We start from the raw sequence: 18,716 nt of genomic DNA, 5'->3' as shown, positions 1-18,716 counted from the left end.
AATTAACTAAAAGTAGTCCCCTTTCAGGAATAATTCATGAGAACTCGATTCCTTCCCGTCAGGTGCAAGAAGAAATAGTCCATCATTTCTTAGGCTCCAAGTGCATTCAGTGCATCTTAGCTTCACTGCATATGCCCAAAAGACTCCATGCTTTGATTCTCCAAGGTAGACATAACACCATTTTAACGGGAACATTATATCATGGAACTCGAACGACATGTATTCCCCTGGTTTCATTGTATGCAATTTTTTGTCGTGCTCTCCATCACCGCACATATACTGGATCTCATGATCGGCATCATTGGAAATGGTCACTGTTATTTTTTGAAAAAGTTTATCTACCAACGGTATAGATAGAGAAGATGAAGGTTCAAGGAAGGATGTAAGAAAAATGATGAAAATCGCACAGTTTGCAATATTGCATTTGCATGCAGTAGTCATGATGGCCATATATACTAAACGGTGGCAGAGATTGCTACAACACTACTTTTATGTGTTGCTTGTTGATCAAGACATGCAATGGTAACAATTAGGGATTCCTAGTGTCTTTATATAAGCAAGTCGGTTAAAGAAAACGGATCAAATCTTAAACGCACCAGGTCATCAAATCAACCAAGTCGTTCGTCTGTTTTGCCTAGCTAGAACAAAACAAGTTGTAAACAACTTATTCCAAACGGATCAAAACAGTTTTCTGGCTATATAAAGTCGAAGTTAGTTCAAGAAACAGGGTTTAACGGTAAGTTGCTAGTCATTCGAAGTGCTGTCTTGTTTTTATAGCTGTGCCCACTTGTTCGACAAGCCCTCCTTTAACTAATTTTGGAAAATCACAACATATATTTATGAAAATCCAGAGAACTGCCAATGTATTCCGCATGATACAGCTTTTACCAGGTCTTCAATTCCTTAAACATCTCTGTGTGCTGTAACGACAGGTTCTTAACCTCAAAAGGGTAGCCTGGTAGTTTAGAAATCCACTCCCTCCCTCCTTCAACTTGTTGAATTCAAATCTCAGGACTAATATTTGAGAGAAATTATTTTTTAAAATATACTTAGGTCGATTGGAAAGGTGCCAGAAATACCTGGTCTTGATTGATAGATAAATTAATCAAAAAATACTGCTAATTAACCTTCAAACCACAGCGCGCACAAAGAATCGATCACACATCAAAACTAAATCTAGCTGTATGTAGGAGGGTTTGCGTGTATCCTCCGAAAAGATGGGCAGGAATTCTAGTTTTAGTTTTAGAAATGATTAGATATACTCGAGCTCTATAATGATAAGGCTAGGTTCCAAGATCTGCCCACCTCCTAACCCACACCCTTTCCACTTCGACGCAAGTTTATATGATTTTATCTGTGAATGCTAAAATTAAGATAAGAAGACCATCAAGGAAAACCCATCACAACTGTCCCGAACCAAAGGCCCATTTCTTGATAAGCTAATGAGTCCACTTCCTTATTTTAGCTTCTCAGGGGACAAATGGATCGTCATATTTTTTATGCCACTAGATGCATTAAACAGCTGGAATGAGTGTTCGTTTTTGTGGTGGTATTGTATTTTTTTAAAAAAATTAAGATTTTTTATTTTAAATTATTTTTATATATTTTAAAAAATAATTATTATCATAATATTAAACACTAAAAAAAAAAAAAGAGCTTCTGTTTATCACATATATCAAGTTATTTTTGCGTTATCACCTTGTTTTGTAAACCTATCTAAACGTGTTGGTTGGGTAGTTCTCGCTGACTGCAGCAATATTTTAAAGATTGTTGATCATGAAAATCTTGTTTTTCGAAATTTTGTACTGTCTGTGAAAACACAACAAATATTTCTTTCCAGATCTAATTTTAAAAAGTCCTTGTCTCCAATGATGATCAAGTCCTTGGATGTTTTTTTTTTAAATAGCATATCTCTAAAAAACTTTAAAAAATATACGTTTTAATGAATTGCATTATTAGAATTTTTGTTAATAACAGCACAATTCAAAAAAATTATCAAGGAAAGTGAAATAATTGTAGATGAATTTTACTAGTAAATGTGATAGAGATTGTGTTTTAAAATATTTTTTACTTGAAAATATATTAGATAAAATATTTTTTATTTTTTAAATTTATTTTTAATATTAGTATATAATTCAAAAATATTAAAAAGTAATCTAAAACAAAAACAAAAAAAATTAAAATTAAAAATACATTTTGATTACACTCCTAAAAAATTGTCAAATAGATTACATATAAGACGAGAAGAAAGAGAAAAGAAATAAAAAAAAAAAGATTTTGAAGGCACATTTAAATTTTGATTATGACATCATCAATACTATTAAAAAAATCTCAACAAGAAAAATTCATCAATACTAAGAAAGGTCATCAATGATGAATAAGTCACACTTGTTGTCAAATACAAATAAGTCACCCACCACCATTGAAAGGCAAGTGCAACATGCTCTGGTCACTATTGATGATTTTTCTTGGTGTTAGTAGATTCCTCTTATTGAGATTTTTCTGATGGTATCGATAATGGCATAATCAAAGCTTCAGTGTGTCTTTGGTTTTTTTTTTCTCTCTCTCTTTTCTCTCCTTATATCGAGTCTATTTCAAAAAAAAATTGAAATGTCATGATTTTAAATAATGACAAGCTTGAATGTCATGTTTACGTATCATGACATATAGAAACTATGCTATCTTACTAATTTTTTTTAAAACTATTTTATTTTACTATTTAAAAAAAAACATGTTAATAAATAAAAATAACAATTTTATTTGGACTCGTTCAATCCATGAAGATAAAAGAGCTCCAAGGTCTATTCCTAATATCATCACTATCCAAATATATACACTACTAATCAAGAAATGAAAAATTAAACTTTTTTTTTTCAAAAACCAACTATTTGTGAGCTTTAGATAACAACCAAAGAAATTTATTATATATTACCTAATACATCTAAAAAAAATTTAAAAAACATATGGTGCTTCACTGTTCTTATTAATAGTGAAGCACCTTTAATTTTTTTTTAATTTTTAAACTTGTTTTCTTCTTCCCGTTAAACCTTTTTACAACCTAATTTGATGAAATTAGGCTTTTTCTCTTCTTCTTTTTTTTTTTTTCACTCAACCTCCCTTTTTTTCATTCTCCCTTTTTTTTAAATTTCATTCTTTTTTTCTTATTAGATTTTTTTTTAACAATCATCTGAGTTGCCTTTGAACTAATCAAATCAACTGAATCACGTTGAAGTAAATTTAACAAGGTTTAATTTTAAACCCAGGTTAGATAAGAAACTAGGTAGAGAGGGTTTTTTTCATTCAATCTCGTCATTTTTTTCTAAATTTCATCCCCAGACTATTTTAACAGTCATCTGGGTTATATTTGGATCGATCAAGTTGACTAGATCATATTGGAACAACTCTCACGCAATTTAATTTTAAACCTGGGCTAAACAAAGAGTCAGGTCGAGAGGTTTTCTTCTTTCAATTTCATCATTTTTTTTCTAAATTTCACCCTTAAACTTTTTTTATCAATCGATCATGTTGTCTTTAGACCAATCAAGTTGACTGGGTCATATTAGAGCAACTTCCACATCATTTAATTTAAACATAAGTTAGATAAGAAGTTGGGTAGAGATTTTTTTCTGTCAATTTTTTTTTTCAATTTCATCCTCAATATTATTTTTATCAGTCAGTCGAGTTGTCTTTAAACCAATCATGTTGATTGGATCATGTCGAACTAATTTTCAAATAATTTAATTTTAAATTTAAATTAGATAAGAAGTCAAATCAGAAGATTTCAAGATTGACTTATTGTATGGAGTTTAATAATAATATCAAATAATTCTCAACAAATTAAATATTTTTATTATTATATTTAAAAAAATAATTCAACATGCAGTGAATACATGCGTGTAAACTTAGGATTGAGTAATTAGTTTTTTAATCAGATAGACTCGTGTAGCTCTCTTTGATGTATAGTAAAAAATAAACAAATAATAAAACTCCACTAAAACGATTAAATAAATAATATAATTATATTGGTCATACCTATTGTCCTGATTAAAGAAACATTATCCTTGATGAAAGAAATATATTGGGCTGCATGTCAATCTTTCACACATGAGACGCCAAATGATTCAGTTATGTCAAACGTTGATTTTTTAAAAAATTATTTTTTTTTCCAACTTCATCTTACAGTAATAAGTTGATTGTTGATTAAATTTCTTAATTTATTTTATTTTTTTATATAATTTTATAATCTAAGTCGTGAGTTTTGCTAGTTAACTTGAATTAATCCAAGTTAATTTAATATATTATCATCTCAGTATTTTAAAAAATATCATTTAGTATATTATCGTCTCAATATATATAAAAAATATTGTTCAACGTGTGCGGCAAGTTTCGAATTCATGGTTAAAATATTTACAAAATATATTGTCCGATAGCTATACAACAAGATATAAAAGGAAATAGAAAAAAAGAAATTATATAAAATGCTTTATCTTCTTTTTTGACTAAATGATTGAAATAATTTTTTAATTGCCTTGAATTTTTCAATTTTTTTATTGACTAGAAAATAATTAAGAATATTTACTTTGATTATTTCATTAGCTAGCTTCCCTCAAACTTATGATAATTTGATTTTCATGAGTTTGACATATAATAACACCACTTCTATTGTTATTATAACCCCATCTACTTGTTAAAGTGATCACCAACCATAAACTATGTTAATTGATTAATAACTAGGTTGATCTTATTGTATGTTTACAATCATAAAAACATCAAAGGGCATAATCTTAAATCAAATCCCAAGTCAAACTCTCATGTTTGCTACTTGGATATAACAATAAACAAGGAGAAAATACTCCAAATTGAAAAGAAATGCCATACAAAACACAATAATATTTTTTATAGCAATAACAATGAGTGTATTTGATCTATTTAAATAATAAAGGTTTAAAGAAAAATGAATCAATAAATTAAGAGTTGTTGTATCATTGAAAAAAGATAGTAAATAAAATATTTGGTAAATAATGAAGAAGAGTAATAACAAAATATTTTAAAATGGTTAGGCGGATGGCATGAAGCCACCCGTCAAAAAAGAAAAACTTAATATTTAAAGCAATATATGATAAACTTATTCTGATATTATGTCAAAAAATCATCTCAACCCAAAAGTTTAAAATTTTAAGTAAGGCCTTAAAATATGATTTATATTATTTTTTAACACATCATCTCAAGTGAAAGTTTTTTAGGTTTGAAACTTACACAAGCTCACCACTACGTTGTGTTTAATTTAATTATTTAAAATAGAAGTGATAAGATTCAAACCTGTGACCGTTTGGTCAATAAAACTATGATAACATGTAGAAATTTATAATAAAAAATAATGTTATTATTTGATAATTTGATTGTATGTATTATATTCAATTTTTATAGAGTTTATATAGCCATACAACAAGACATATAAGGAAATAAAATAAATTATACAAAATGCTTGATCACTTCATTTGGTTAAACAATTGAAATAATTTCCTGATTAACACAAATTATTCAATTCTTTGATTTCTTTCTTTTATTTTATTGATAATAAAATAATAAAAAATATTTATATTTATCATTTCTTTAACAAAAGGAGACAAATTTCAAAAGAAGGGTTGATGTAAAGGAAGGTGTATTATTTACGCCATATTTTAAAAAAAATAGATTCGTGTATGTGTATAATTTCGTGGATGTCACTTCAATTTGTGGTCACGGAGACAAATTTCAATTCATTTAATTTTTTTTATCCAATTATTATATAGCTAATATGAAAAATATGAATATTTATTTAGCATAAAATTTATGTTTTTTTTATTAGACTTGTAATATAATTTTATTATAGTTATCAATATTTAGTCTTCAATCATATATAAAATATTATTGCGGATTTGACAGGTTAACTCAAATTAACATGATTGCTCAAATTATCTTTAAGGCTCCGTTTGTTTGCTGGAAAGTAGTTTCCTTTTGCAAAGTGAATTCTGGGAAAGTGAATTCCAGAAAAGTGAATTATTTTCTGATATTTGGTAGTGTAATGAAAAATAAGTTGGAAAACACTTTCCAGTGTTTGGTTATGTCATGGAAAATGAGCTGGAAAATAACTTATTAATATTTTATTTTCTCAATTTTATTAAAATAATGAGGAACAAATCTTACAAATTAAAAAGTTGAATGAGAATGAAATTGAAAAAAAATATAATTTTATAAATTATCTCAAATAAAATAAATAATAATCAAAATAATAGAAATCAAATCTAAAAAATAAAAAAAATAAAAGATGAAGAAATTAAAATAATAATAATTAACATTTCATAAATTATTTCAAATAAAATAAGTAACAATTAAAAGAATGAGGACCAAATTTGGTAGATAAAAAATTTCAATAAAAAAATGATAAGGAAAAAACAAATAACAATTATAAAAATAAGGACCAAAGTTAATATAAAAATTAAATTTTAAGAGATGAAATTGAAAAATAAATATTCAAAACAAAATATATATAGAAATTAAAAGTTTGAGGACCAAATTTGATATAATCAGCAAATAATATGACATTTCTAAATTTTTCACAACTTCCGGAAAGTGTTTTCCGCCCAAATTTTTCAGGAAAACACTTTCTTGAAAACCAACCTAAATTTTTCTTTGACTGGAAAGTGTTTTTCGTTGACCAACTTTCTTAATGGCAAACAAATATAGGAAAGTTTGGAAAGTGATTTTCGGGAAACTATTTTTCGAGAAACAAACATAGCCTATATCTACATATTTGATGGATTTATTTTTGTTATTTGAGGGTTTTTTATTGTTTTTTTTTATTTAAAAATATTTTGGTCTAACCCACAGTGCAAGTCGGAGCAATAACTTTGCTTTACCTATACGAGCATTGTAGGGACTCGGAATGTATACAACATAAAGTATAAAATGCGAAAAGGAAGAGGAGTTCACCAATAAGAAGGGCATTGGAAAGTTTAGACGCACTAACAAAAGGGCAGGAGGGGCTGATGTGTAAGGGGAATCATCTACTTCATGATCCAAAAATAATAATAGTATGAACGTAAGGAAATAGAATAAACAAAAGTACAACCGACCAAGTGATAAAATGAGGAATCTTCATGTTCTTTTGGAACCTTGCATGATCCCACAAACCCATGAATTGGCCTTCCATTTTGTGCCTTATCTACAAAACAAGAGAGCGAGAGGGAGAGGGAGAGGGAGAGGGAGAGGGAGAGATGTGTAAACCCTAACAAGATTAAAAAAATAAAAATAAAAAAGTACCTCGAGATGTGGCTGGCCTGGCTATATACTTGAAACTTTCCAGACGCGGCACAGAATTGTACGCTGCTGACTGTTAAATGTGAGAACCTCGGGGAGGTTTTTGAATTCACAACGAGGAAAGCGGAAAAGTTGGCCTTCGCTATTCCTTTTTGTAGTGCTACGAAGTAATGTCCTTTCCACTGCCATAAACAAACAAATAAGCATTATAGGTTTTACCTCATAAGCTATATAAGGAAAAGAATAATGATTGACCAGGGTAAAGACCCAGAATCTTGAGGATATGTTTTAAAATTAGCACAGTTTTTTAAAAGTTTCAGTAAAATAATACTATTTTAGAAAGATTTTGTGAAATAATATATTTTTATTTTATTATGTTTTTAAAGTGCAATAGAGTAAAACTTTAATTTTTAAATTTGACCAATCAACTGGTTGAATCCAGTTGTATTAACCGATCTACCGTTTCATATAAAAACCATAATTTTATGAACTTTTTTTCAAATATATTTTATCTGTCAAAATATACATATTTGTTCAACCTGTAAACTCAAAAATAGATTCCAATTAAAATCTTAAAAAGTTATTGTTCACACAGTAGTTGTTATCTGTCTTTCAATGTCAATGATTTAGTCGAACTTACGATAATGAGTGATTCTGAGCAGTAAGGTGTGGATCTGCTATAAAAAAATGAGAATTTGCCCCAAACAGCTTACGTGGAAGGCTTAACAAATACATTTGTGAATCAGCAGGACAGGTCTAGGCTTAAGAGGAAGTATGGTCGCGTCATACCAGAATAACAACTCAAAATGACCATAACTTTTGATCCGATCGTTGGATTTTGCTCAAATTTTTTCAAGAGTTTCCAGAAGTTGTTTTTCCTATAGAAGCCACTGTGTTGCTACGTGGACCGTCAGGTTTTTAGATATAGAAATCTCGCAGAGATCCCTTGATTTTGACAGTTTTGAGATTTTTCTTGTTACATTCAAAATCAGTCAACCAATTATGCCAGGTGATTGAAATTTTACTTTATCGTGCTTAAAAATAATAATATTTAATAAATATTATGCTTTTTAAAGTTTAACAAAATAAAAATACGTCATTTCACCGAGATCTTTTGCTATTATATTAATCCGCCACTCGTTTTAATCTTGTGCGCTAATCGCTCAATCTGTCCACATCTTGTAGTGGAATGGTCATGTGCCATAGAACAACTTGAATGTTCAAAAACTTGGTCAGATGAGTTTAATTTGGTTGCTACGACTTTTTTCTCATTTCTTGGCTCTATCGATATGGCCAATTGACCTTCTCGTGAAAAATTTGATTACTTCTTTCGCGTGTGACTTGGTCATATTTAGCTGTATTAACTTTTCTCCTCATGCGTCGGCTATTTTTGTTTGGGGTCTTTTCTAGTCATTTTCCCTCCATGTTTGTGAGCTTTGATACGTCTCCACCCACACAATTCAGACCAGCTAGCTTGAAAATTTTGATCATGCTTTGTGAGAGTGAAGTTTGCGGGATAAGCCATGGAGTTTGCCTGTGCCTCTTGGGGCCACATTGTCAAATCAGCTACATATCCCCGTTTAAACTTTGTGCAAAGGAAAATAAAATGATTAAAATAAAGAGGGATGGTAATTCAGTTTCAAGAATCATATGCACATAACGTGTTGATACTGACATATTATATAGTTATGTATTCAAGAAGAATACACAGGAAATATATATTACAGAGGGCCAAAATTGATCCATTTCACAGGAGTTTGTTTATGTATCCCAACTGTACATTAATGAAAATACAGAATATATCCTTGAACACATCGAGGAAGGAGCAGCTGTGAAGCATCTCTGTGCACGTATATCGTAGCTGTGCGTATTCAATTGCTGGAAAAATGGCACATATAAGTTTGTGATGGAGATCCAGGCCATGTGCAAACACATGCTGTTACAAACATCACAAGCCCACTTGCACATACATTAATAAAATATTTACTTCAACTTGCTATGCATACAGGGTAACTAAGCCCTCCCTTCTTCCGTTTCTATCCTGCTAATGTGAAGATGTATAAAGAAAAGTTTGTTTTTGTGTTTTTAAAATATTTTTTATTTTAAATTAATATTTTTTTTATATTTTTAGATTATTTTTTTAATATAGGCTCATTTTGGAGTAATTTATTAAATACAAAGGTAATCCTATCACCTTAAAAAGCTGCTATTAAATAATTCCTAGAAATTAAACTTTAGGACCACCCCAAGTTCCATTTCTACATAGCTAGATATGAGTTAGCACATGGACTTCCTCAACAATCATAATTGAAGCAGATTGTTTAGCGTACAGATAGGTGATAGGCTTCAATAATATGTGACTTTTTCGTGGTATACATTGATCCTAGCATCAAATTCCTTGAGCTTATTTATAGGCAATAATGGGGATTTTGTTAGTGTGAATGTGCTTAATTGGTACCTTTATTTGGCTTTATTGTCCCATTCCCATGCCTTTGACATGCATGAATAGTTTGTTTTGTGATTTTTTAAAATATTTTTTATTTAAAATTATTTTTTTCAAGTTTTTGAATTATTTTGAATGTTGATATCTAAAATAAATTTTTTTTTAAATATTTTATTTTGATATATTTTCAAAAAAAAATCATTTTAAAAAACAACCTCATCCAAAATCATCCCAATGTATACATCCGTAATAATTATTGATCCAAAAGCAGCAAAACAGATATAATTTATCATGTTGGTGATAGACTGTGCATAGAAACATTACCATTGCTTTGAAGCATTCCCTCCGCTGCATAAATAGAAAATTATATATATATATATATATATATATATATATATATATATATATATATATATTAGCCAAACAAGATCGATCATTCAACTTAATTACCTTGATTTAGGTTAAATCTTCAAATGCAATAGTTACGTTATAGCTAGGCTGCTGCTGAGGGCATCATGGAAACGGGTTCAAGCTAGATTAATTTGGTTAAGAGAGCCAATTTACAATCAACGCCACAGCAAACTCGAGTCTCCCCATTATTTTCCTCAGGCTTTAAGGCTGTTTCCGTGGCACATTCTAAACATCAAAGCAATCCCAAAAAGAAAAACATCCTAAACATGTAGCCTAGCTAGGAAGTGTCTTGTGTCAACTAGTGCAAAGCATGTCCGATTCTAACATCTCATTTTCACCTTTTATGCACAATCTGTAATTTCTTTTACAATCTAAGAGCTCTTTTTTTCCCCTTTTCCCCCGAGATCCTGGACTTCCAGACTTCCACACACATATTGCCATCCCACTTATGTCCCCATATGTGCTTGTCTGTGTCTAGAGATACGATGCATTTAATTTGCTGATTAAGACTTCACTAACCCCTCATTGATGTCATATGTTTTGGATCACCTACTTCTCTTAATCAACCTAGCCTCGTTATTAGCTTTGAATATCGTTGGGGGTCGGGCCACCTTTGTCTACAGCGTATAATTAAGACTAGGATTATTCTATACCTTATAGAGGTATTGAGTATTTTATCTACAACATACCTACTTTGCAACCAAATTGAGGGAAAGGGGAAAGCATTAATAATCAAGTGTGATGTTGTTGGTGTTGGTGCTCATTCTATAAAACATGATAAGGCTGCATGATTGAACTGTAAATAGAATTTGTTTATGTTGTGGCTAAATGGGAGTGAATTGCTTCTTTGAATAATATTCCTTGAGCAACCAGCCATGGAGAATGAGACGCCCTTGCACAAGGAAGAGCGAGAGCGATCGATATCATCTAGATATTATTATTTATTCTTTCCCCCTTTAATGACGACATGCAGTTTGATTCTTTTCAAGGACGGCATTTGGCCTAAATCTTTATAGACAAGACTTTCTTTCCTTGCGCAGAAGAGAAGTTTTGGATTCGAAAATCGGTTAGGTTTGAGATGATTGTTTTTTAAAGTATTTTTTACTTGAAAATGTATTAAAATAATATTTTTTATTTTTAAAAAATTATTTTTAATATCAGAACATTAAAATGATCTGAAACATCAAAATAATATTAATTTAAAGCAAAGAAAAAAAAATTTAAAATTTTTTCAAAAACGTTTTTGAAACGCAAAAACAAACAAGGAATGAAAAAAAAATTAACTAATGGATACCATATATAATTCTTTCTTACAAAAAAAAAAAAAGGCATAGCGAAATTGTAATAATAATAAGAATTTTTTTTTCAAACAATAAGAATCTTACTTTTTCTTCGAACACTATTGATCCATGAACAATAATATGTTTGTAGATGGGGGACCTAATTGGGACATGCATGGCATCATCAATTTGCCCTAAAATTAAATAAAAGCACAAGATCTTAATTATTTTATTATATATTTTGAGTTAATGAGCATAATATTTGGACAAATTCACTAGCGCGTCATCATTCAATATACTTCGCTATGATTTAAAAATGGATAATTAAGGAAGAAAACCTTACAGCTAAAACCAGCAAAATCAATCTCAGAGCTAGCCGACAGAAAACAAACAGTACATGGATCTGGTAGTTATGGGCACCATGCCATTATGCTAGAAATCGAAAGCATTGTGTGCCAAACATGTTTTTGTGACTAACTATTTGACATGGCCTTTCAACATTTACATTATTACAGTTCTTTGTTCCTAATCTCTCAACTAATCACATGCTTAACTTAAATTCAACTCTTATCGGCTTGATAAGTCACTGGCCGGTGATGACCTCTGGTTGTCTTGTTCATCGACCTGGGCCCAGTCAACTATGCATGTGCCACGTAGACATTGCCCCACTGCCCCAAAGTTCCTGTAAAGCTCGTCTGATGGAGTTTTGGACAACCACATCTTTATTTTTTCATTTTTCCCCGCCTTATTAATTGTTCACGAGGCCCCCTCCATATTCGGTTAAGCACGGTCTAATCCCTAACCTTTAAAATTCTTGATTTTGATCCCTCGTGAACTGTTTGGTCAAAGCAATGTCACTCTTCTGTTGGTTGCTTTCAGGGTTTCATGCACTAATTAATGGAGAGATACATGTGACAACACCTTATTTGTTAACAAAATAAAATTCAAATGTTTAAAAATAATAATAAAAAAACCTCGAAAATAAAAAAGAATTACAAAAAAATCTTTTACAAAATCCAACCGGAAAAAAACCATGGATCTAAATTCTTGAGTTCAAAGAATATATGAAATAATGAAGATTTTAAAAAATCCCTTGTTTTTTAGCATAAAAATTAAAAATTCTTTAGAGCCCAATATTGCACACTTGATAACAAAACATGATATATTCTCAAAATTTCAAGGGATCTTCCATGAATTACCAATAATTTTAGCTTTGTTTGAATACACGTACGGTTGAAACTTAATGCTTTTCAGCTATGAAACATGGTTTCAATTGATTAGCCAAACATTCAATACATCAAGAGCTAGCACTATTTTAATGGAAGAAAATTTGGCAAATACCTAAACCATGACCAAGTCATTGTTAATGTTTTTCTTTTCTTGCAAGTCACTTTCCAGGCTAAAAGAATGATATAGATGCACCAAACCCACGATTTTCTTTGTTGAATTTCTTGTTTTATGTCAACAAAAGAATGGCTATATCCTTAGGCTGCATAATATATTTGGATTTGAATCAATATATATAACCGAGAAATAGTGAAATATTTTAAGGGCTCGTGGAATTAGTTAAAGTACGTGCAAGTTGGCTCAGATATCCACGTTAATAAAAAAAAAATAATATTGTTGGCTTTATTTTGTGATAAGTTTTTATCGATTTTGAGTATAGCGTCATGAATTGTTGATTTTATCTACTGATCAAGAGGATACAGTGGTGGCATTGAATCTAACTTTTGGTGGATGTTTGATTAAATAAATTATTCCGAAAACTATATCACTTCTTCTCATAAGAATATGGGATCTATGAATTATTTTTACAGTGGATCTTATATTTTTTGAAGGGACCTGGTATAATTAATTACTAGCATATCTAATAATTTCTCATTTGACGGGAAAAAAATGAGAGAGCGAGAGAGAAATGTTATTTTCATTTTTTTTTTCTTACCAAGCGAAACTCTTCCAAGTACAGGCTCCATTGATATATTAATGGATGGAACTCTGAGATCAATCAACGTAATGGAACCAAAATCAAGAATTTTCAATGCTCGAGGATTAGACCATGTTTGAGGGAAATCATTTTTTCAGGAGGAGGGATATGCAAATTCTTATGGTATTATTCCTTAATTAGTTTACTAATTGCATGCTAACCTTGATGTAAACTTCCTACCGTGGGTCTACTCTAAAGGGAAATCTTTTTGCCTTTTTTATTGACCACTTGAGCTAAGCTTCTCGTACAGGTCAGGTCATACACCCTTTTTGGTTCATCAACTTCCGGACTAGTTGGGTATAATAATTGTAGGAGCAGTTTGGAAACGTGTAGAATAATTTTTAAAAAATAAAAAAAATATTATTATAATATATTTATAAATAAAAAATATTTTAAAAAATAGTTACTACTGTATTTTTAAATACCCTTTTAATAGTTTACTGCTTTCAATTGAGAATTTTTTTTTAGTTTGTTTCATGCATGATGTCTCTATAATTTTTCTTATTTTACAGAGCACAAAATAATATATCACCACAACTCAGACAATATGTGGCTAGGGAAATAAAGATTATATTTAAAATTATAAAATGTATTTTATTTTTCTTGATACATGATTTTTATTAATTAAAAATTATAAAATAAGTAATCCTATCCATGCATGATGAATTGAGGGTTTATCATACATTAAATAGGAAGAATTGTTACCTTCCAAGGCCAAAGAAAATTTTTATTTTTATTTTTATTTTTGGTCTTGCATCTTGTTTCATTAGCAAAACTCGGCATGCCACTTATTTCATTTTGTAATTAGTTTCTTCTTCTCGTTTGCCAAAATACCAACACATATTGGATAAAACTCGGCATGTCACATTTTTCATTGCCCTCGAGATTATTTAATTTTTTTAAAATTAATTTGGATGTCCGGGCTAGTTTGCGTGCATCTCGACTAATCTCATGGGCCCTGAAGTTAACGACCATGTAAGTCTCCAATGACCCTGAGATTTGTGAGACTGTTACCTCTAATGAGCACATTATTTAATTTTTGCAACGTGAGTTTTTTGCACCTGATATGGACGCCATGGGTTTTATCGAGGTTTGGGGATGTGAAAAGTAGAGAAAATAGGACTCCAGAAATACAGCAAGCCAGGAAAAGAGATTGAAAAACTAAACAATGTTGTTCACTTGGGCAATTTTTGCTAATGGGAGAACTTCCTATCAACAGAATCTTGGCCTCCTCTCTCTCATCTCTTTAAAAGAAACTCATGTCATATAATTACCGAAATGCCCTCACGTGTACAAACATCAACACGATAGAGTGAGCTGCTCACATCCTCCATACTGAAACGTACAAGCAAAGTAGGGATCCCTCCATGCGATAACTGGACAATGCTGTAGTGGGTACAGGGGATTCAACTGCGACAGGGAGTTCTATAGGATCCTAGTATTGGTAAAAAAAAAAAGATAAAATTAAACGGTATAAAAAATATTTAGAAAAATATCTTAGTTTAAAAAGTCGTAGATAACATACGATATTGACTCTCTCAAATTATAAATTGTTTGACTTAAGATTCAATAAAGAAAGATGAGAGATGGGAGAGAGAAGAAAATGTAAAAAAAAAAAAAGACCGTAGAGACACCAAAATTCCGATGACGACACCACCGGTATTGATGGCAAGATCTCGATGAGATGAATTCAATAATACTAGGGAAGCTCACCAATGATGATCAAAGTAGGCAATATGAGTGGCCTAAAAGGCAAGCGAGTCCCGATATTTTTGGACGGTTTGTGTTACCCACTCTATTCACCGTTTGTGACCTTCGTATGACCCACTCGGTGTGCCTCTAGGGTCATTTTATTTTATTTTTACTTTTTTTCATCTCTTATCTCTTCACAAATTACAAGGAGAAAAGAGAAAAAAACAAACAAAGAAAAAAAGAAAATGACACTAGAGGTAAACGAAGCTCCGATAACGACATCATCAATATCACTGAAAAGATCTCGACAAAACAATTCTAACGACACTAAAGAATGTCACAAACGGTGAACAAGGTGGGCCACACGAGCCGTCCAAAAGTTCCAAGGCTCGCTTATCTTTGGGCCGTTCGTGTGACCCACTCCGATCATCGATGATGGCCTTCCTTGGTATCATTGGGATTCGTCTCGTCGAGGTCTTTCCAGCGGTACTGATGGTGTCATCATTGGAGTTTCTATGTGTCTCCCGGATCTTTTTCTTTCTTTCTTTCTTTCCTTTTTCTTCTTTATTTCCTCTCTTTTTATTGAATCTTGTGTCTAATAATTTTACAATTTGAGATAGTCGCATGTCACACTTGCGACTCGTAAATTGCAGATATCATCTACAACTCTCTAAACTATGTTATTTTCTTAAATATTTTTTATAGTGTTATTTTATCAATTTTTTACTATGTTGGAATCCCAAAGAACTCCTACAAGGGAGGGTACTAGTTTTTTCATGCGCACATGCATTAGTATTCTTGCTTATTAATACCATTTGAAAGAAAAATATTGCCCAATTAACACAATATCATGGTTGGGGATAATGACTTTTTAAGAAGTCGTGGTTGGAAATAACAACTTTTAAAGTAATTGTTAAAATGACTTGGCATAAATTTCAAGAAATATGAAGAAAAGAGAAAAATAAAGAAAGAAAGAGACCTTGAAAAGCACACTAAAACTCCGATTATGACATCATTAGTATTATCATAAAAATCTTGGAGAGATGAATCCAATGACACAGAAAAAAATCACAAATGGTTACTGGAGTGGGTCACTCTCCACCCAGAGGAAAATTAACCACTCACTGTTGTGGTCCACCATTGTTATTGTTTGTGACATTTCTTAGTGTCTTTGAATTTATCTAATCGAGATCTTTCTAATGGTATCAATATGTCATAATAGGAGTTTTAGTGTGATTTTGGGGTTTTTTCTTTTCTTCCTTTTTTTTTCTCTCCCTTCTCTTTTCATTGTAATTGCTCACTTGTCTTTAGATGAAAAATGTGGTTCGCTTCAATCATTGTCAAAATCTTTCTGACTGTATCAGTGGTGTTGTAATAGGATCTTCAGTGTGCCTCACATGTTTCTCTTTTTTGTTTTTTCCTCTCTCTCCTCTCTCTGCATTGTAATTGCTCAATTTCCTTTGGACAAAGAGTTTGGTCCGCTACCTTCATCGTTGGTGACATTCATTGTTGTTATTGAATTTATCTTATTAAGATATTTTTAATGGTACCAATAGTATCGTAATATGAGTTTCAATATGTTTCTAGGGTCTTTTTTTTTATCTCTCCTCTTTCCTTATAGTAATTGTTTATTTGCCTTTGGATATAAAGTGTGGCTAACTTCTGTCATCATTGATGACATTTTTTTAGCATCGTTGAATTTGTTTTGTTGAGGTTTTTTTTATAATACTAATGTTGTTGTAATTAGAGCTTCAAAGTGCCTTCAAAATATTTTTTTATTTCTTATTTATTCTCTCTCTTTATTGAAATTTATGCCAACCTATTTTTACATTTTATTTTTTTATAAAAGTCGTTATTTATAAAAGTCATCATTTTTAGTCGCGACATTTAACAAACTATACTATTTTACTAAATTTTTTCAAAATGTGTTATTTTTTTTAAATAGCGCTGTTTAAAAAGAAAAGACACACTTTTAGATTACTATATGTGTGTGTATATATATTTCTTACTATTAGGTTACTATACTTGTTTTGTTTCATCAATCTTATTTTCCATTTAAATAAAACATTTTTAGTTGAAATATTGTGTCATTCTACTGCGAAGGCTCACTCAATCACATGCTTTAAACAAAATAAAATGCGTGTGTTTTTTTTCTAAAAATATAACCTCTCAAAAAAGTTTTGAAAACAATAGTACATATTTATAGGTCGCGTTGTAAAAAAAACTCAATCAATAGATTTATATTGTTATTTACAACACATCACAACACAACCCAACTATAATTATTATTTTTAAATATATAAGTTTTCTCTTAAAAAACTATTGTCAATTTTTTCTCAACAGTAATCTATTTATATTTCAATAGGATTTCTTAACTTATCATGTTAATTAATAATTATGATAGTATTATTGAATTTTAAATTGACCACACTTAATTATTTTAATTGATAATTATTATAATTATTAATTAATTTAATAAATTAAGAAATCCTATTAAAATTTAAATAGATTATTATTAAGAATAAAATGGCGTTAATCATTTGAAAATCTTACATATTAAAGAATACATAAATTAAGCTGTAATGTAATCAACAGCGCAATCTATTAAAATATAGGATGCAAGAATTATTTATTTTTATATTTTTAAAGTATTTTTTAAAAAATTTGAAAATTTCTTATTTATTTTAAATTAATATTTTTTAGTGTTTTTAAATTATTTTGATATGCTGATATCACTAATTATTTTTAAAAAATATAAAAAATTTATTTTAATATATTTTTAAATAAAAAACATTTTAAAAAATAAATATTTTCATAATTCTAAACATCCAATAATTCGTGGTTTGCCAAAAATCACTCAAATAAATCGGCATAAAAGCGTCAACTTCAAGAAAGCATAGTAGAGGAGCCATCGAGCCGGAGACTAGTGTATCAAATGTTAAAGTCGAGCCGCCAAGAATACATCAACCTCTTCGTTTTCGCTGACGGTTGAAAACTAATCATTAGACCAAACCTCCGCATAACAAAATAAAAAAAAAACCCAACCCACCAATCCCCGCTGGAGAGAGAAAATACCAACAAAACAACTTCCTTTTCCACTACTATTGTTATCGGATACCGGCGCTGTAGGTTTTCTCATTTTTTTCCCCATTTAAATTTAACTTTAATTTAATTTTTGTGATAACAGAGCCCGTTTGTTTTCTTAGTTAAAATTATTTAGAAGTGTTTTAATGGAGTGTTTATATAAAAAAATATTAAATTAATATATTTTTAGTGCTTTATAATTATTTTAATATAATAATTTAAATAAAAAAAATTTTAATTTTTTTTTTAATTTACAGAGTATTCTAAACATAATCTTCAACTTATCGTGACAGAGACGGCTTAAAAGCAGGGAACGGTCATATACGGGTCCGTGAAACCTGCGGAGCTAATTCCGTCCTGGCCACACGGTGACACATAGAAGCTTAAAACTGCACTCCTGTTTTCCGACACATGTACAATATTTACAAGGATCTCGCCACGCGTCGAGTTCATGTCGTTTTTCAGGTACGACTAGTTGGGCTTCGGGGTTAGTTTCATTAAATTGACGGAATCCGGTGTGAAA

Source organism: Populus trichocarpa, chromosome 1 (genome assembly GCF_000002775.5).
Source record: "Populus trichocarpa isolate Nisqually-1 chromosome 1, P.trichocarpa_v4.1, whole genome shotgun sequence".
NCBI lineage: Eukaryota > Viridiplantae > Streptophyta > Magnoliopsida > Malpighiales > Salicaceae > Populus > Populus trichocarpa.
This window is presented reverse-complemented; position numbering follows the sequence as displayed.